At 40.8% G+C, this 20601-nt stretch overlaps 2 long non-coding RNA genes across 2 annotated transcripts; both read left to right on the top strand.

The window, feature by feature from the left end:
* The first annotated feature begins 2025 nt into the window (after positions 1–2025).
* LOC113055672 (uncharacterized) lies at positions 2026–2587 on the top strand. The gene is made up of 3 exons (XR_003277552.1): positions 2026–2205; positions 2294–2368; positions 2516–2587. It is a non-coding gene; the product is annotated as an uncharacterized LOC113055672 (long non-coding RNA).
* Positions 2588–8930: 6343 nt separating this feature from the next.
* On the top strand, positions 8931–9519 carry LOC113055671 (uncharacterized). Its single transcript, XR_003277551.1, has 3 exons — positions 8931–9137; positions 9226–9300; positions 9448–9519. It is a non-coding gene; the product is annotated as an uncharacterized LOC113055671 (long non-coding RNA).
* The last annotated feature ends 11082 nt before the right edge of the window (positions 9520–20601 follow it).

Below are 20601 nucleotides of genomic sequence, written 5' to 3'. Positions count from 1 at the left end.
TGAAGGACGAGAGAGGACCAGGCCTGGGACATTATTTTATGTGCTTGCTTTTATTTGTGCGCGTCAGTCGCCGTGAGGGGCTGACACGCTGTTGTGTTTATTTTGGATATTAAAATGAGTTTTGATTGTGCGCCGGTTCCCGCCTCCTTCTTCCCGATGAATATGGAGATTTGTTTATCGTTACAAAGGGAAAACAAGAAAAATTGCCATCAAATAGCACACCTAGGTTCCCAACTGATGACAAAGAATTGACAGAGCAACCATCAAGTCTTTATTTCTGAATTTAGCAGTAAGAAATAACTTGTCATCCAGTTTTTTATTTTGACTATACATTCCATTCATTTTTTTAATTGGTATGTTTAACTGGGCCACAAAGAAATATAGAGCAGAGTATCATCAGCATAACAGTGAAAGCTAACACCATGTTTCCTGATGATATCCCCAAAGGGTAACATATAAAGCGTGAAGAGTAGCGGCCCTAGTACTGAGCCTTGAGGTACTCCATACAGCACTTGTGATCGATATGATACATCTTCATGCGAACTGATGGCGGTCATATAAGTACGATTTAAACCATGCTAATGCACTTCCACTGATGCCAACAAAGTGTTCAAGTCTATGCAAAAGAATGTTGTGGTCAATTGTGTCAAACGCAGCACTAAGATCCAATAAAACTAATAGAGAGATACACCCACGATCAGATAATAAGAGCAGATCATTTGTAACTCTAAGGAGAGCAGTCTCAATACTATGATACGGTCTAAATCCTGACTGGAAATCCTCACATATACCATTTTTCTCTAAGAAGGAATATAATTGTGAGGATACCACCTTTTCTAGTATCTTGGACAGAAAAGGGAGATTCGAGATTGGTCTATAATTAACAAGTTCTCTGGGGTCAAGTTGTGGTTATCATGTAAATCCCTCGTTGTCGACAGAGAGAGCTAAACTGTACATGTGGCAAGTGATACACACAACAATAGCAGGAGAAGTAGCCATAACTCACCGTGATTAAAGCATTATTCTGACTTACCACTGTGTGAAAAATGGTGCAACAGAGAAAAGAAATGAGCCTGAAGAAAAATAAATAAATAAATAAAAGAAAACGGTAATAGACGCGAATAGAAATGTGGATGGAAATGTGAATGTCAAGCTAATTGGCTAATGAAGGCCAAGGTGATAGTAAGTTAGAGATTCAACAGAAAAGTGGAGCTGCAATCACAAACCACTCTGCAGCGCACATCTGTGTCACCGTCCCACTGCAAATGTGTGGTTTTGTGAATTGGGTGCAGACATTGCAAAGGTAGGCAGAAAAATTATTTTGGCATGCATTCAAAGTGGTTTATATTGCATTCATTATGCACATTTCATCATTTCAGACACTTCTTGGGAATTTAACCCCTGACCATGCTAACATTGTGCTCTTCTTTCTAAGGCAGCATCACACGTCCTTCACAGGAAAGCTGAGATAAACATGTATAAATATGCTAACATGTCATTCAATCCTGAAAGGTATCTTAAAATGTTCTAACATGAGTGAACGCTTTCCCCAATATACAGGTATGTGTGCTGTGAGTTTCTGCCCATGTAGGCATTTCTCTGTAATGCTCCAGATGTCTTGGAAAGCGGCTGCTTCACTGTGAGGTTAATATTAGCCATAGAACATTTTTGTTTTGGACATTTATCTAATTTAATATTTTATTACTTGTTTCAAAATATTGCAAGAACATTCAAAAGTAACAATCCAATAACGTTTGCAAAATGCTGAAAAAAATAAATGTTTTCTTAACTATAACACACATGTTTATTTTGTTTCTGGTTTAGTTTTGTTCCTTTGACCTAGTTTCTGTCTGCCCTTGATTATTTGAGTTAATTCACCTGTGTCTTGTTATAGATCCTCATTTGGTCCATGTGTTTAAGGTACTCCCTTTCTGTTCATTGTTGTTGGTTCTTGAATGTCTATACCTGCTCTGTCTGGATTACCTTCTTGTGGATTATTCACGAGTTCACCCTTACTGTAACCGGAATGAGTATGTTGTGCGGTTAGGTAGGTAGATGACGTAATGGGTAGGTGGCGTATAAAGTCTCGCGGGCGTCAAGGAAACAGCGTTTGCTCTCGTTCTACGCTTGGTGAGCGAGTTTGTGCTTCTTCCTCTGCTGGCGCGTTGAAGGAACGACTTGACCTATTGTGTCCGAAAACTCGGAGTGAGTAAACCTGTTGTTTTAATCATGTTTATCGTAAAGGAGATGCTTGGTAGTAAGATTCGCATTTACCATAGTAAATGTGTTGTAGGATTGTTCCGGTTTTAATGATCGAGGTGAGAGCAGAGTGCACTTGTCATTTTGCGCTTTGTTACGACCACTGGACGTAAGTAATGATTAAGCTAGTTTTTAAAGACTTATACACTTTAAGTATCCTTTAAAGGAGCATTAATACATTAGCAACGTGAGTATTTTCTGGATTGTCAAATGTAGAATGTGGTGTGTAATAAAATTTAAATGGTTTTAATTACAGGACATCAAAACCTTCTTTGGCAAGTGGCCATCGTTTTTTTCCCCACCAAACTTGGGATTTGGTTGTTTTGTTTTGTTTTATTTGTGGCATTCATTTTGCAGGATCTGCCTGTTTTATTTGAATGGTAGAGTGCTGTATTGGGAGGCCTTGTTTGATTTGTGTGTTTTACGTATAATGGTTTGATTGGGTTTGATTTTTATTTTCTTTATATTTTTTTGATTGGGTTTGACTTTTGGGTTTGTTTTTTTTCTTCCTCCCATGTGGTATATTTCCCATTTTAGTATTCTAGGTTGATTTGGGTGTTATTTTGAGTGCCATTCTTATGTTTTCTTTTGGGTTAAAGTATGATTTCTCTGTTTAATTAATGTGAATATCAGTCTAATGATTGGTTTCTCTTATTGAATGTTGTTAGATTTCGATTTGTTTGGAGTGTTATTTCTTTTGGAAATTAATTTGGTTTACTTTAAATCCATTCAGAGTGGTGTTTAATTGTTGTAATTAGTTTATTTTTTTTATTGGTTTCTTTGGTGTCATGGATGGTTTTACCAAGTCCTTCTACTCTTAAGAGAAGATAAAATTTTGCTCATTCTGGAAAATAAAGCAACCCTTTTTGTACTCTGGCTTCTAGTTCATTTATTTGAACCACCTGTGTGATTCAAAGAAAAAACAAAAAAGAGATTAGATCATTGTTAGGGTCCCACGTCCTAGAATTTGTGGGTGGCGTAGTCAATTTCGTCGACTATTTTATAACAACCAGCAAGCCTAGGTCACACTTGGCGTAGTCGGCAGGGTCCCATACATTAAAGAAGCCTGAGTGCAAATGGTTGTATTGTTCTAGAGTGTGTATTTTGTGGGGTGGGGAAAGAAACGGTGGTCGCAACTGGCCGAGAATTTAATTTTGTTACGAGCGGTGATCCTTATCTATCATCAGTTGTCTTCTGGTTTGCTTTTGTGTGTATGTTACAGATTGCTATGGAGGAACAACTTAAAGTCTTGACAGAATTGGTACAACAATTGCAGACAGATAACCAGCAACTTCGGCAAGAACTTGTAAGGAGGCCTGTTGAGGTTGTTGATGAGGCTCAATCTGCTAGTTCTAGACTGGATGTTGGTGCCCGTCCATCTGTTAACATCCCGGCATCTGAACGTTATGTTTATGTTCCACGTGAAAGAAAGTGTCCCAGGTTTTCTGGGAGGAGGTCTGTTGATTTGTTGACGGCAGAAGACTGGGTTGAAGAAGTACGTAGGTCTTTGATCGTTCGGCCGGTTCCAGTGGCCGAGAAAGCTTTGTTCGTCTATGATCTTTTAGATGGAGAAGCGAAGGCTGAAGTAAAGTTTCACCCATCTAGCGACCGGGATGATCCTGAAAAAATCTTTATAATCTTGCTTGAGATGTATGGTTGTTCTCAGTCTTTGGTTGGTTTGCAGAAGCAGTTTTTTCAACGTCGCCAGCTAGAGGGAGAATCGCTTCGTGAATACTCGCACGCCCTCATGGCTCTAATGGAGGCAATGAAACGTAAGAACTTGACAGGCATTTGTAACCCCGACCACACCTTACGTGATCAGTTTATTGAACACATGCGGGATTATACCCTTCGTAGGGAGCTGAAACGACAGGTACGGTTGAATGCTGAGATGTCGTTCCTAGAGGTTCGTGCTGAGGCTATACGGTGGGCAGATGAGGGAGGCACTCCTAGTATAAGACCTCGAGCTCATTCTTGTACTGCAGATGTTCAGGTGGTGGGTACGTATAGGTCAACTCAATTTTCCTCTGAATCCACTAATGAATTGGGTGAGCTTAAAGATTGTCTCCGTAAGCAACAGACGCAGTTGGATGCTATTTTGAAGCACTTGAGTATAAATCCATCAAATCCTGTAGGGGGTGCTGTAGGCTCCCGGCCTGTTTCTGCCCGGTTCCAAGCCGACGGCAAGCCAATCTGTATGCGTTGCAATAAAGCTGGCCATATTGCAAGGTTCTGCAGATCTGACTTGGCAGGCATGCACGTGAATGTGAGAGAGGGTGTAGGAATTGGTCCGGGACCGTCATCCCATGGGCAAGGTCGAACGGTTGTACGGGAAACCCCCGAGCAGCCGGAAAACTAGCACCCTCTGGTGTTGGGAGCTTGACACCAGAGGGGGGTTCTTCTGGCTCTAAAGGGGTATTTGAGGAAGATTGGGTCCAACTTATTGGGCAGTGCCCTATAGTGGAAGTTTGTTTTGGGGGGGTGAAAACTCCCTGCTTACTGGACACTGGGTCTATGGTGTCAATGGTCACAGAGAGCTTCTTTGAGTCTGCATTTCCACTGCATATTAGGGAATGTTTGAAACCTTGTAGCTGGTTGCGGTTGAAGGCTGCAAATGGGCTGGACATTCCCTATTGTGGCTACTTGGAGCTGGAAGTCGAGGTTTTGGGTAGGATCCTCCCTAAAATGGGGATACTAATTATGAGAGATCCACTAGATCCTCTTATACGGCAACAAAAGCTTGCAGTCCCAGGTCTCTTGGGCATGAATGTTTTGAATTGTTGCTATCAAGAGCTTTTTTGTCAACACGAAGAGCGTTTATTTTCCTCCCCCGCAGTTAAGCAAGCCGGGAAGGAGTGGAAGCAGGCCCTGTTGGAGTGCCAAAGTTTAGCTCTTACTGCCGAGTCTGGGTTCTTGGGGAAGGCAGTTGTAAGGGCAGGATCGGCTATACGTGTGCCAGCGGGTTCCCTGCAATGGGTTCCTATAAGTCGCAGTCAAGGTATGGCACGTGTTATTACTTCTGTATTCTTGGAGCCTCCAATGGGGGAGGATGGTATACTACCTGCGAATATCCTCATCTCAAAGTGTTTATTACCAGTAGAGCAGGGCGTAGTTCATGTTCCGGTGGTAAACTTGGGAGAAAAGGACCAATGGCTTAGGCCAAAAACTTTTTTGGGCCAATTGTATGTGGTCAATCTGCAGTCAACTTTGGAATCTGCGTTGGGGGAGAGCGTGAATAGCCAGGATATGGTGAGCTGTAATCAGGTCATGGAGGCAGGTAGTGGGCTATCTTTGGATTTCAATGAGGCGTCATGGCCTTCATTATCCACTACGCAGTCTCAGCAGGTTAAATGCCTTCTGACCCGGTTTAGTTCTGTCTTTAGCAAAGAAGGGGGTGACTTGGGGTGTACTCACCTAGTCCAACACGAGATCCCAGTGCTAGACAATGTTCCTGTTCGGCAGCGTTATCGCCGGTTGCCCCCCTCTCAGTATGAGCAAGTCAAAACTCATATTAGTGAGCTGCTTGAGCAGGGTGTAGTTCGGCCTAGTTCTAGTCCTTACTCATCACCTATTGTGATAGTGCAAAAGAAGGATGGGAGTATCCGTCTGTGCGTGGATTACCGCCAACTCAATGCGAAAACACGGAAGGATGCTTACCCACTTCCAAGGATTGAGGAATCACTTGATGCGCTGACTGGTGCTAAGTGGTTCTCTACTCTTGACTTGACGAGTGGGTACAACCAAGTCCCAGTGATCGAACGGGACAAAGAGAAGACTGCTTTCTGCACTCCTTTTGGCCTCTTTGAATACAACAGAATGCCTTTTGGTTTGTGCAATGCACCCAGTACTTTCCAAAGGCTTATGGAAAGGATTTTTGGTGATCAACGGTTCCAGTCCCTTTTGTTATATTTGGATGACATAGTCATCTTTTCTGGTTCCTTTGAACAACATCTTCAACGGTTGGAGATGGTTTTGGGGCGTCTTCAACAAAATAACCTGAAATTGAAGTTCCAAAAATGTAAATTTTTTCAAGAAAGGGTAAAGTATCTTGGTCACATAATTTCCTCCCAGGGAGTGTCCACTGACCCAGAGAAAATCAGCGCTGTAGTTGACTGGAAGCGACCCAGTAACCTTTTGGAGTTGCGTTCCTTTTTGGGTTTTGCATCATACTACAGAAGGTTCGTAGAGGGTTTTGCTCAATTAGCATCACCTCTACACAGGCTCCAAGGCAAGGGTAAGAAGCGGGGTTCAGGCACTGACACCCTTTTGGAAGGACGATGGACAGAGGCGGCGGAGAATGCCTTTGTGGCTTTGAAGAAGTCACTGGTAGAGGCCCCAGTTTTAGGCTATGCTGATTTCACAAAGTCATTCGTGTTAGAGATAGATGCTAGTCAGGTTGGTCTTGGTGCTGTATTGTCTCAAGAACAGGAGGGCCAGCGGAGGCCTATCGCTTATGCCAGTTGGGGCTTGCGCCCTGCAGAAAGAAATATGTTAAACTATAGTTCCATGAAGCTGGAGCTTTTGGCCCTTAAGTGGGCCATCTCCGAGAAGTTTCGGGAATATCTGCTGGGTGTCAAGTTCGTGGTGTTCACAGATAACAACCCCTTGAGTTACCTTCAGACCGCCAAGTTGGCTGCTGTAGAGCAGCGGTGGGCGTCACAGCTGGCGTTGTTTGATTTTGAGCTGAAATATCGTCCTGGGACAGCCAATCGCAATGCGGATGCACTCTCCCGTCTTCCTGTGGATCTAGCTCCTAAAAGGGTTAGAGAAATTGCTTCTGGTATCACTTTGCCTCATGAACTTTCCTTAGTTCAGTGTTTAAGCTCTGCTTCGACCTGTACTCAAGCTTCAGAAATAGCAGCTCTGCCCTGTCGTGAAAAGGCAGATATGCAAGTTCTACAGGCGGCAGATGTGCATATTGCTGCATTTCTGAAATATTGGCAAAGAGGAGTGGCCCCTACTCGTTATGAAAGGGCAAGGGAGTCTAGGGAAGTAATGGAATTTGTTCGCCAATGGAAACGTATTCGACAAGTAGATGGTGTTTTGTATAGAGAAGTTTTCTTGGCTCCAGGGAAGGTTAGAGTGCTTCAGGTTTTATTGCCTGAGGTTCTAAGGGAGGAAGTGTTGGAGAGCCTTCATGACCATCATGGGCATCAAGGTATAGAGAGGACAACCACCTTGGTGAGGGAGAGATGTTTTTGGCCTAATTTGCGCCAGGATGTTGAGCAATGGTGTATCAAATGCGAGCGTTGTGTGGTCTCTAAAGCCTTACGCCCCAAAGTTCGTACAACCATGGGGCATTTGATGGCTTCAAAGCCCTTGGAAATTCTCGCAATTGATTTTACACTTTTGGAGCGGGCCAGTAACGGATGTGAGAACGTGCTAGTAGTGACTGATGTGTTTTCTAAATTTACCCAAGCGTACCCAACCCGAGACCAAAAGGCAAGTACTGTGGCTCGCATTTTGACGGAGCGGTGGTTCTATGTTTATGGTGTGCCAAAACGCATCCATTCGGACCAAGGGCGGAATTTCGAGGGAGAATTGCTTAAACAACTGTGCCACCTTTATGGGATTCAGAAGAGTAGGACTACAGCATATCATCCTGAGGGAAATGGGAAGTGCGAAAGATTTAATCGCACTTTGCATGATTTATTGCGTACTTTGCCCATCGAAAAGAAAAGGGTATGGCCGCAGTCTTTACCTCAGTTACTTTTTGCCTATAATACATGTGCCCATCAGTCCACTGGTTACTCCCCTTATGAACTTATGTTTGGCCAGAAGCCAAAACTTCCTGTGGATGGTCTTCTAGGGATGGAGGAAGGAGGCACTCCAGTGTCTGCCCAGGATTGGGTGGCGAGCCATCGGCACCATCTGGCCTCTGTATATGTTAAGGCTAGGGAACAGCTGGGAGTGGCAGCAGCCCAGCGAGCACATCATCATCCAGAGTCTGTGCCTATTTTGCCAGTTGGTACGCTGGTTCTGTGTAAGAATCATTTCCCAAGCCGGCATAAGATCCAAGATGTGTGGGGCTCCAAGGTGTATGAGGTGGTAGAGTGTTTAGATATGGTAGGCACTGTGTATAAGGTAAGACAACAAGACACAATGAAGCACGTGAAGAATGTCCATCGCTCGGATCTGCGAGAGCTCCCTGATGGGTACGTAACCTTGGATAAAAGTGAGGGTGTAGTAAATATTCCCCCCCCTGTAGGATTGCTGTCAGAGTACGACCATCCGAGACCATTAGCTGAGGAAGAGGAAATGTCAGAGGAAGAGACTGTGGTTTTTCATGTAGCCCAGGAGGGAGGTTCGGTGGCAGCTGTTAGGGAGGATTTGGGTGAGTCGGAGCCAGACCAAGGTTTAACTGGGGTCCTTCATCCCCCAGAGTCCCAGTGTCCAGTGGAGCAGGTACTTGATTTATCGGGCCCTGGCTCTCACCTCGATTTTTTAGAACGAGAATCCGAGCCAGAACGGGCGGAACCTTTGTTACGCCGGTCGCTTAGGACGAGGGCTGGCCAGCATTCAAATGTATTCAATCTACCAAGACCAGTGCGATCCTTGGAAAATCAAAGGCCACCAAATTCAGCCTCCGTTAGTTCCCTCTATGTCCCTTTTAGACCTTGGGATTAGAATTGGTTATGAGGGAGTTAAATGTTGTCACCGGGACGGTGATCTTTGAAGGAGGGGGTGGATGTAACCGGAATGAGTATGTTGTGCGGTTAGGTAGGTAGATGACGTAATGGGTAGGTGGCGTATAAAGTCTCGCGGGCGTCAAGGAAACAGCGTTTGCTCTCGTTCTACGCTTGGTGAGCGAGTTTGTGCTTCTTCCTCTGCTGGCGCGTTGAAGGAACGACTTGACCTATTGTGTCCGAAAACTCGGAGTGAGTAAACCTGTTGTTTTAATCATGTTTATCGTAAAGGAGATGCTTGGTAGTAAGATTCGCATTTACCATAGTAAATGTGTTGTAGGATTGTTCCGGTTTTAATGATCGAGGTGAGAGCAGAGTGCACTTGTCATTTTGCGCTTTGTTACGACCACTGGACGTAAGTAATGATTAAGCTAGTTTTTAAAGACTTATACACTTTAAGTATCCTTTAAAGGAGCATTAATACATTAGCAACGTGAGTATTTTCTGGATTGTCAAATGTAGAATGTGGTGTGTAATAAAATTTAAATGGTTTTAATTACAGGACATCAAAACCTTCTTTGGCAAGTGGCCATCGTTTTTTTCCCCACCAAACTTGGGATTTGGTTGTTTTGTTTTGTTTTATTTGTGGCATTCATTTTGCAGGATCTGCCTGTTTTATTTGAATGGTAGAGTGCTGTATTGGGAGGCCTTGTTTGATTTGTGTGTTTTACGTATAATGGTTTGATTGGGTTTGATTTTTATTTTCTTTATATTTTTTTGATTGGGTTTGACTTTTGGGTTTGTTTTTTTTCTTCCTCCCATGTGGTATATTTCCCATTTTAGTATTCTAGGTTGATTTGGGTGTTATTTTGAGTGCCATTCTTATGTTTTCTTTTGGGTTAAAGTATGATTTCTCTGTTTAATTAATGTGAATATCAGTCTAATGATTGGTTTCTCTTATTGAATGTTGTTAGATTTCGATTTGTTTGGAGTGTTATTTCTTTTGGAAATTAATTTGGTTTACTTTAAATCCATTCAGAGTGGTGTTTAATTGTTGTAATTAGTTTATTTTTTTTATTGGTTTCTTTGGTGTCATGGATGGTTTTACCAAGTCCTTCTACTCTTAAGAGAAGATAAAATTTTGCTCATTCTGGAAAATAAAGCAACCCTTTTTGTACTCTGGCTTCTAGTTCATTTATTTGAACCACCTGTGTGATTCAAAGAAAAAACAAAAAAGAGATTAGATCATTGTTAGGGTCCCACGTCCTAGAATTTGTGGGTGGCGTAGTCAATTTCGTCGACTATTTTATAACAACCAGCAAGCCTAGGTCACATTACATCTAATCTGAAGGCGAATAGTAGGCATATTTTGGCGTGCTGTCCTTGGGGAGGGGTCCGGGCCCAGAGCACAACGCGAACCCAAATAACTCCCCCTATCCCCAATTTGGGATAAATAGATTGGAAGTGAGGAGTTGGAGTGGAGGAGGGATGCCGAAAAAACTGTCGTGGGAGAGGAGGTAGGAAGACTGGATATATATACGCTTGTGTGCTATTTAAGATGATTAGCTAAACGAGATGCACCTGTGCCAAATTGAATGATTATCTGATCGTGCTTCTCCCGAACTTTGTTAATAAAACCACATTTAAAGCCTGTTTGTTTGTTGAATCTCACTCTTCTCAGGTGTTCTGGATCCAGACTGGAACTTGTGTATTTCCTTGTTACAAAACAGAGAAACAAATAGAGACTTCATTAGCATAGCCGTTGTTCCAACAAATAAAATTAATTAGTTTAACCTAAGCTAAGGAATAAGAATGTGCATTTGATCAGATACAACTGCAGTCACAATTTAAGAGATACATTATTCGAATGCTTGGTGAAAGAGATGCGTTTTTAATCTAGATTTAAACAGAGAGAGTGTGTCTGAACCCGCACATTATCAGGAAGGCTATTCCAGAGTTTGGGAGCCAAATGTGAGAAAGCTCTACCTCCTTTAGTGGACTTTGCTATCCTAGGAACTACCAAAAGTCCAGCGTTTTGTGACCTTAGGGAGCGTGATGGGTTGTAACGTGGTAGAAGGCTAGTTAGGTACGCTGGAGCTAAACCATTTAGGGCCTTATAGGTAAGTAATGATAATTTGTAACTGATACGGAACTTAATAGGTAGCCAGTGCAGAGACTGTAAAATTGGGGTAATATGATCATATTTTCTTGACCTGGTAAGGACTCTAGCTGCTGCATTTTGGACTACCTGTAGCTTGTTTATTGAAGAAGCAGGACAACCACCTAGAAGTGCATTACAATAGTCCAGTCTAGAGGTCATGAATGCATGAACTAGATTTTCTGCATCAGAAACAGATAACATGTTTCGAAACTTGGCAATGTTTCTAAAAACAATAACAAAATGTGTGACAGATTTTTCCAGAAAATTAAAAGATAAAAATGTTGTTAAAGTAGTAATTGTTATTAAAATTAATTTGACATGATTTGTGATTATTAACATATAATTTAACCATTAAATTGGAATCCAGAAAAGTATCAATTCCCATCAAATGGATTTCATAGGGCCCTAAACAATTTGTCACAAAACCGTTTGTGAAGGCACGGACACAAAGATGAGATTCAACAAACAGGATTTAATAATCCACAGGAATGTATTCCAGACAGGTCAAGTACTGACGCACAGGGTACAGACATTCAAGACCAGACAACAATGAACAGAAAGGGAGCTTTTCCTATCTGATATATATATATATATATATATATATATATATATATATATATATATATATATATATATATATATATATATATGTGTGTGATGGGGCACAACTGATGTGAATGGAGCCTCATCACCACCGCTGTTATAAAGCCCAATGCTTACACGTTTACACGGCCGATGGGCCAGGATGCGACCACTAGAAGAGGCCGCCGCCCCTCGCGCCCCGGACAGAAGATATATATATATATATTTTTTTTTTTTTTTTTTTTTTGTCTCAAGAAATATCTGTTCACACCAAACCACAAAACTGACAAAAAAGTATGTAGTATACATGCCAGACCAGAATGTAGGACTGTAATTCTGCCACAGAGATAAACTAAAAACAGACAAGACTTGGACTATGCGCATAAATCTTGTGCATGGTATACAATTGAACATGGAACAATGTATATGCACAGATACACTTATTAATCTGTGATAAATGGGTCATATTATGCAATTTCAAACCAGTCTGTGACACAATGGCTGTTTCTATAAAGTTGGGCAATTCCATCTTTGCAAGGACAGTCTGGTGCTTCTGACTCAAAGCCTGTAAGTACGTTTTTTATATTTTAATAAATTGCCAATGATGATTCAAACGCAGATCTTGAGCATTGTAGAATAGGCTTGTTGTATTTTGTTTCTCAGATCACAAATGCAGACATGGTTTTATGTTTACGCAGCATGATACGCAATGTGTAAAAAGACAGTATTAGTCATTTTAATCAGTAATTATGTCCCCACTAAATGCAACAGGCAAAATGTAACAGGCTATTACACAAGTGTCGTGTAAGGCTGGAAGTGTATCTATAACAGCTTTTCAGAGGACTGACTAGGGCTTTGATTATATAGTTCACTGAACTGTCCGGTCGACACATAAAACCAAACATCAGTTGCCTTCAGAGTGCTTCACAGGTTGGCACTCTATTAGACACAAACAAGCGACTGGCACTACGCCACCTAGGGACACGGAGCAGCCACCTCATTGCATCTTTGTATGCTACCTTAAGCCGCTGCATACTCTTTTTCTTATAGTTAGACCACAGTTGAGCAGTATATAGCGGTGTGATGTAAGTTCTAAACAAAGAGCACTTTGAAAACAAAGAACACATATAAAACTTTCTTATGAGCATATTGGCTTGAGCATAAATTTGACAGCGCTGACGGTACAGATCTTTGTCATCCGTCCAGTCATTAGATATCACATGACCAAATATTTAACTTCCTCACACACAGCAAGAGGGCTATCTGACAAATAAAAAGTCGGAAAAGTTTATTATCCTCATTGCTTCTAACTACCATTATGTGGCTTTTCTTGGTGTTATATTTAATATTGTAATCAAAGCCATATTGTGAGCAGATCAGGACAAGATCGTCTGCAAACATTAGATGATTAACAACAGTGTTGCCCACAAGACCTTTTTAACCTATTTAATGTTTGATGGGCATACCAAAACATTACAATTCTCACAAAAATGTAGGGGCACCTCTATCAAGCAATTTTACAAACAGTCGTTCATGATTGATTCTATCAAATGCCTTTGACGCATCAATAAAACATAAAAACATGGTCGAATTCAGGCTGTTTCAGTCTCTTTAAGAGCATAGATACACAAATCGGTTCAATGCTTTCTTTTAAACCCAAACTGATTGTCAGTAGTAAGAACATACATTTCTAACTTTGTAAGCAATATTCTCTCCAGTACTTTAGACAAGATACTGGCTAATGCAATTGGACGATAATTGTCAGTATTGTTGAGCTTACCAGCCTTGTCTTTAAGCACAGGTAGTAACAAAACCAACATAATAGCATGGTCAGGACCCCATGAACCAAACAACCATTAAAACACATGGAGAGCAGAGGACAGAGCTTATGGCTGGCATATTTGAGATGTTCTCCATTAATGTAGTCCATACCACAGGCTTTGTTGTTCTCCAACATATCAATGGCATTGTTTTTCTGTTGCTTTCTGGCTAGTGAGTCTGCTCTCATTGTATTTTCATTTTTCTTAATGAAACGTAACGCATACTTAACTTCTGTCTAACAATTCCCCATGTCTGGACCTTCTGCCTCTGACCAGAGTCTAAAGGCCTCTCTTGCCTCAGCATACTGCTCCGCCACAAACTCATTCCCCCCAGGTCTAATGTTAAGCACCTTACATTTTCTATTACAGAATGGTACACTGGAAACATTAAGACATTTCACAATACCATCATACATGGCACAGAGTTTTTCAACATGTAGCACATATAGCACTTATAATTAATATTTAGCATATTTATGCGCATACATCTAAATGCATCTCCATGTGGACGAGGCCTTAAATAAATAGACCAAACGAGGATAATAACACCGGTAAAGTAAACAAGGGCAGACAGAAATGTTTTACAACACATTTTTGTTAGCAATTCTATTCATGTTACATTTAAATTACATTTACATTTACGTTTGTGCGATTTTCAAATAATAAGGGAATAATACTAATAAACAATTCTCTAATATTATTTTTGCTTAGAATGCTCATCACTAATATTAAGCATTTACATACACAGGCTCCAAACAACTGCAGTTATTCACACGTCATGTGGAGCACTAGACCACACTGAGCCAGACCTGACGCATCTCAGCGTTAGCAGCGTTAGTGATGCACATCCCAGCAACTGTGAGACGAGCCTGACTAGCGTTAGCAGTGGTGAGAATGTGTCGTGTCTATGGACGTGTTTTAGTATGGACTTGCGCTCACGACGCGGTGGAAGGCGTCTAGCCTTGGCTGAGCTGAAACATGAAGCCAGACTTCCTTCACAGTGTGAGAGTGGTTCTTCTGTCCGTCACATGCTAGTCTTTCCACTGTGAAGGTCACGTACTATGAATAGCCTTGTTATATGAACTCGAAACCTGTGAGGTTTCTTCAGTGAATGCTGACCTTAAATTCACTTTAGCCTGTTTATTTCACTTAGGACTGGTTTTTACCACAAAAGTGTGAAAAAGAGTGACAACCAATGTGAAGTGACACAGTAAATCACGACTGCATGTCTTGAGTAATAGTGGAAGCTGTTTGACGCTTCATTAGGCCGAGACTTTCAGGAGATTTTCAAGAAGATGTACTTGGTGAGATAAATATTCTGTAGAATTGCTTCTGCATGCAAAGCATGTTTATGTATTTATTTTATTTTATTTTATGTTTTGGCCATGAAGTGCATATGATCACTTAAGCCACAGTTTAAAAAAAGTATACCCATCTTAGCATTATATGTCAAATATCAAAACGGGGCATTTATTTATTTAAGTATATACAGGGCCACAGAATGAGCAGGAATTGTGTCACTTAACTACATATCCACACACACAGAGCTTACACATACTGCTTTAGTTTCAATTTGTTTCTGAAACAGTCCATATATAATATTTAGTCCAGTTATTTGATTAGCTTTTCCACACCAGTCTGTTATTCTATGCCCTGAAACAGGACACAGAAACAACATGAAGTCGGGCTGGTCCCTGTCTGTTTCAGTCAGTAAGTGGGTGGGTTTTGGCCAGAATAAGATGCGAAGAGGACCAGATCTTATACTGATGAACAGTTTGTACACACAATCACGTCTGTCAGTCTGTACGGCAGGAGTGTGCAGATACCAGCATAGGAAATTAGGAAACATAATTCTCATGATCTGAAAGTGTATAGTTCACACAGCGGATTCACAGCCTAAGCCAAATGTAAGTCATGAACTGCAGGGGTTTAGCAGTCGCCAGCTGGACTGACTGCAGCCGCCGTGGAGCGGAGGCCGTGGGAGCCCATCTCTGAGGTGCTGGCATCCAGCGGAAGTGCTCTCCAGAGTTACGTCTGGGTCACATGTCTCACTTTCCTTTGTCTCGTCAGAAGGACGGATCAGCCTTGGCACTCCTTACAGGAACACACTGGCCACTTAGAGACGGCGTATCAAATTCTGGCTCAGTATCTCAGATGCCTGTGAAACCAAGAGGTGTAACGTGGGCCATCAGCTGGAAGCTGTCGCAGCCTTCCCTCGATTCCCTGATAGTTCTGAACGGGGAAAATGACACAAGATCAAGAAATGTTTGCAGAAAGTGTCACAATTACACAACTTCAAATTCAAAAAAACATTTTAAGTAGTCTAAAATACCTGCAAACTCTGCACAATTTTTAAAAAAATAATAAAAAAAAAACTTTACAGCATTAACAAAATGACTTATGAGCTAAAATTATTTTTTTCGTAATATATTGCAACATAAATTCAAATACATTAGAACATCTGTTTTCATACTGTTTCTTCTGTGTATATTAGTGACAAACTCATATGAGCTAACCTCAGAAAAACTGCAGCTGTTACAAAACTATCATACACAACTGGAGCTTTTATTTTTATTATTTTTTTATTATTCCATCGGGTTGCTACTGATGCCAATGACAAGCAGTCCTGACCTGTAGTATACACAAGATTAATGGCTTCGACATCTCCTCTGACTAACATAATCTCTCTTTTTCTTCTTTTGTAAAGCCATCAAAATTCAATTGTGGATATTTTCCTTTAGTATCAGGCCAATTGGAATGCAAATATATATATAGGTTCAATTCTCTAGATTTTTACCCAACTATATCGACTTCTGCTTTTGATAATCCCTAAAATGTGAAGAGTCCGTTGATATTACAGTCAATTAAACATTTACATATACATTATATAAAAATATAAATAATTCTTATCAGAGTAAATTAGACAGAACTGTACTGAAATGAGGGAGAGTAAATGATGACAGAATTGTTATTTTAGGAAGGCTATTCTTTAAACAACCTTCTACCATCCATCCATCATTTCATTTGTCAGCTGAAACAGTCATTCAGCTTCTCATTTTAGTCTGTAAAACTTGAACTATATGTTAAGGTGAAACAATAGATTGGACAAATCTTCTGAATGGAGACATTACAGCAGCATCCAGCGAACTCTCACAGTCAATCAGAGCAATCCCTCAGAAGCGCAGGTGTTTATCTGTAGATGCAGATGAAATAACCTTAGCACTTTATGAGAGATAAAGCAGCTTGTTACCGCTGGTGATGGCATGAATGCAGGCACGGCAGTGTGCAATTACAGCACAGGAAGCGGCGCTAAGAGCAGCCATTCTACACGCTATTAAAGTTAATGAGGGCCAGGAGTCGGGTTGTGCTGGGCTCTCCCAGGCCATCAATAAACCCCAGAAGGTGCCAGTCCTGCACCGAGGCCATGCATGGCCCGACCTCTCGAGGAATGCATACGGTTGGGGATTTCATTTGTAATTGGATCAAGTTACAATTTTGGTTGAAAATTTTGCTGAAAATCACTGGAATTAGGAGAAAGTCACCATAATGGTAATTAATGTTCATGAGCTATTTTCTGTTTATGACATCACAGAACCGCCGTGTCCTCGCTACAACACTCATGATAGCATCATAGTAGCTGACTGAGATCTAACTATAAGCGACATGAAACTTATTTAATTAGGAGTCAAATCACATCATAAGATTGAATGTGAACACTGTAAGTTTAACAAGGTAACATCTGCAGATTTCTTTTTACTGCTTAACTGCATTTAGATGGGCCTCAAGTGTTTATTTCCCGTGGCATCATAATTTCACTCCTCAATCTATAAAGCAGACACATATCTAATAGAGAGTCTATTTGTGGAGTATCTGGTGCTGAAGAAAGGAACACAACGTGAGTGCTGTGTCCTTGGACGTGTGTTTGTGTTGTGTGGGCCTGCAGTCACATCTGCTGTAATGTTATTCTGCCATCCATCAACGATTTAAAAGCTCTCTGCTTTCGAACACTTACTGTCAGAATGCCAGCTATCACATCCAATTACAGCAGCAAAACACTGATGTAATCCTGCCTCACCATCGATCCAACAGCGTATGAAGTCCATCTCGCTGCTTTTATAGGGCTGATGTTGCCTTTAAAACAATATTGCACATAACCAGGGCGTAATAAATATCATCCTAATGAGGCAATGCAGGCAAAATCAATAGGTTCCAGTTACTCTCAAACCTTAAGTGGGGTTGTTTTGGAGAAAGGGGGGATGGCTCAGGGGAAATGTGGTTTCTTGTGACATACTGATGAAACAGAGACAGAATAAAAATGCTGGAACCTGGACAAGAGCCTGATTTTGATGTCCTCATGAATGTGGCGCTTATGAGCAGTTCAATAACCAGGTAACTACTACAGAATCTCTTATATTTTACACTCACTACTTTGACTAATTTTCTTCAAGTGAACATAGTTAAGGTCCATGTGTCACCTAACAGCACACAGACTAATGGCCGGTCCAGATCAGTGTATAGGAGTGGAGCAGAGCCTCTGATCACTCACACCAGATACACGCCATGCTTTACTTCCACTGAGAGAAACCCACTCAGAGTGAAAACCTCTGACACACGCTAGGCTGGAAACTTCAGCAATGCCAAGTTAATATACTCATGTTGAGATCACAATGAAGAACAAGAGTTTCACTGAAATGCTGAAACTCCAAAAAGTACCTTGAAGTCTAAGGTCACACGTTCACAGCGGTCAGGTCTGCAAAACAAAACCAATTGCTAGTCTAAACTACCTAATATATATATATAAGGATTTTTTGTTGTTTTGGTTTTGCCTTGTCAGTGGTTTTGTTTGCATCACTGACCAACTACTTTCCTGTTTGACACTGAAAAGCTGCTTTACACAATCAGTGTTGTTTAACGTGCTATACAAATAAAGGTGAATGACTTGACTAATAATATGCATGATAATAACTCTTTCAAAACATTTATAATCTTATGGAAAATTTATATTTCAAATCAGTTCTGTCACAGGATAATCAGAGATGAAGCAGAACGGGATCCAAACACAACTTATCTAAACAAGAACATGGGGACACCAGATACATTACATAAATGCTGTTCTTTTAAACTTAAAAAATAAAATGTATCACGGTTTCCACAAAAAGTGAATATATATATATATAGTGCAGCACAACTGTTTTCAACAATGATAATAATCAGAAATGTTTCTTGAGCAGCAGTTCAGCGTATTAGAATGATTTCTCAAGATTGTGTGACTGAAGATTGGAGTAATGATGCTGAAAATACAGCTTTGAGCAAACATCGGCAGCTTCCCCAAAGTGCTGTCGCTCGACCACAGATGAGTCAGTGTGTGTCTACCGCAGCACACTGTTTCAAAGGAAGATGTTTCTCAGTAATCACATGATTGCTGCACACTAACCACTATCTCTGCTCATTGTTGACGGAGCCACAGGGTAGACTCAAGCGCTCCTGCTCTGAAATCAGCTCTCCTCGGACTGAAGACGACACCACCAATGATGAATTCACCTTAATTTCACCTTATCTACATCTGCTTTCTCTCTGAAGCCTTGACTTTGTCTCTGTTTTTCAAGGGCTGTAAAAATACCGTCATATATCAGCTCATGTGCTGTTAAAACTGAAACACATATGAATCTAATGGTAAACACACATCTTCAAAGTACACATTTGCTGGCTTTCATGACCATAAGGAATATTGTAGGTAAAAGCAGTTTACAACAGCATCTGCGGCATGTTTCTGGTTATTCGACTCATTTCATCTAGTTTAATAAGTCAAGCTAGACTTCCTTCGTAAGAGTGTTAGTGAACAGCTGTTTCTGCTTGCTGAGGAACAAGCTGACTTTATTTTCCGAGGCAGTGAACAGAAGGACACAGATGATGCTGATAGAGCTCATATACATATGTAGTCTATATTGTAGTTAATCACACTTCATCACAACTTTCGCCTACAGTGAATCAAATCTATTCCTTGAACTGTATTTTTCCACAGCTAGTCGTTCATTATGAGCAGACAATCATTCACTTCAGGACAGTCTTTTACCTAAAGCAATACATTTTATTGCTTCAACAACTGTGATTAAATGTCAAACAACAATAAAGTGCTGCTGTAAAGAATAAAGTTTTTGAGTTTTTAACCAATCGACTTTGAGTGGAAGATGTTTATTAATGTCTTTTTTTCTTAATGTTAAGTTGTTACTTATGTTACACATGACATGGATTTGCCCAGCTCTAGTTTGTAGTTTCAGCTCAAAGTTTAACATAATAGGCTTAACAACACAGGTGATCTCCTGCTTTTACTTTCAAAACATGTACACACATTATAATTGAATGTGATTTTGGCCAGACACTTCCTCTGTGTAACGCTCTCACAGAGGACTGTTTCTTGTGAACTTTTAACCCTTAGTGGTGTGATGGCAGGATTGTGAGGATCTACTGGGCATTAAATCTCACCCACATCAGATGATCAGATTCATATCCTCTCTCTCTCTGTCTGTTTTTCTGAAACCTGATGCTGTGAGGCTTTCAGACGTGACCAGACCTGTGTGACACACACCACACCCAGCGAATCAGACCTCATTCATCAGTGTTCAGTGTCAGTAGAAGAATGAGAGTGTGTTAGAGATCTGGCTGCGCTCCAGAGCAGCTGTGTGTGTGTGTGTGTGTGTGTACCTATTAACCATATTTTGGGATAAAATCTGTACCCAAAAGTGAGCTAAATCTGACAAAATCTCCAAAAACCTCCCTTTGGTGACGTCCTCATTTGTAAAACTGGTATAAAAATAAAGTAAAGTTTTTTTTTATTATTATTATTATTGTAAAAATGCACAAAGTTTCCTGTGAGGGTTAGGGTTAGGTGTAGGGTTGGTGTAGGGCCATAGAATATACAGTTTCTACATTATAAAAACCATTACACCTATGGGATGTCCCCATTTAGCTAAATGAACATGTGTGTGTGTGTCACTTCACTTCCTCATTCTGTCTATGTTTCCCATTCCAGAGGTGTTTCTCCAGAATGGAACAGACAAAATAATTTCTCAAGAAATGAATGTGTATATTTCAAATCCATTGGCTCAATGATATTATAAAGAAAACATGTGAAAGGGGTGGTTCACACGAAAAT

The sequence above is a fragment of the Carassius auratus genome, chromosome 36 (genome assembly GCF_003368295.1).
Source record: "Carassius auratus strain Wakin chromosome 36, ASM336829v1, whole genome shotgun sequence".
NCBI classification, from domain to species: domain Eukaryota; kingdom Metazoa; phylum Chordata; class Actinopteri; order Cypriniformes; family Cyprinidae; genus Carassius; species Carassius auratus.
Note: the sequence above shows the minus strand (reverse complement) of the source record. Positions and strands in the feature narration are given on the sequence as shown.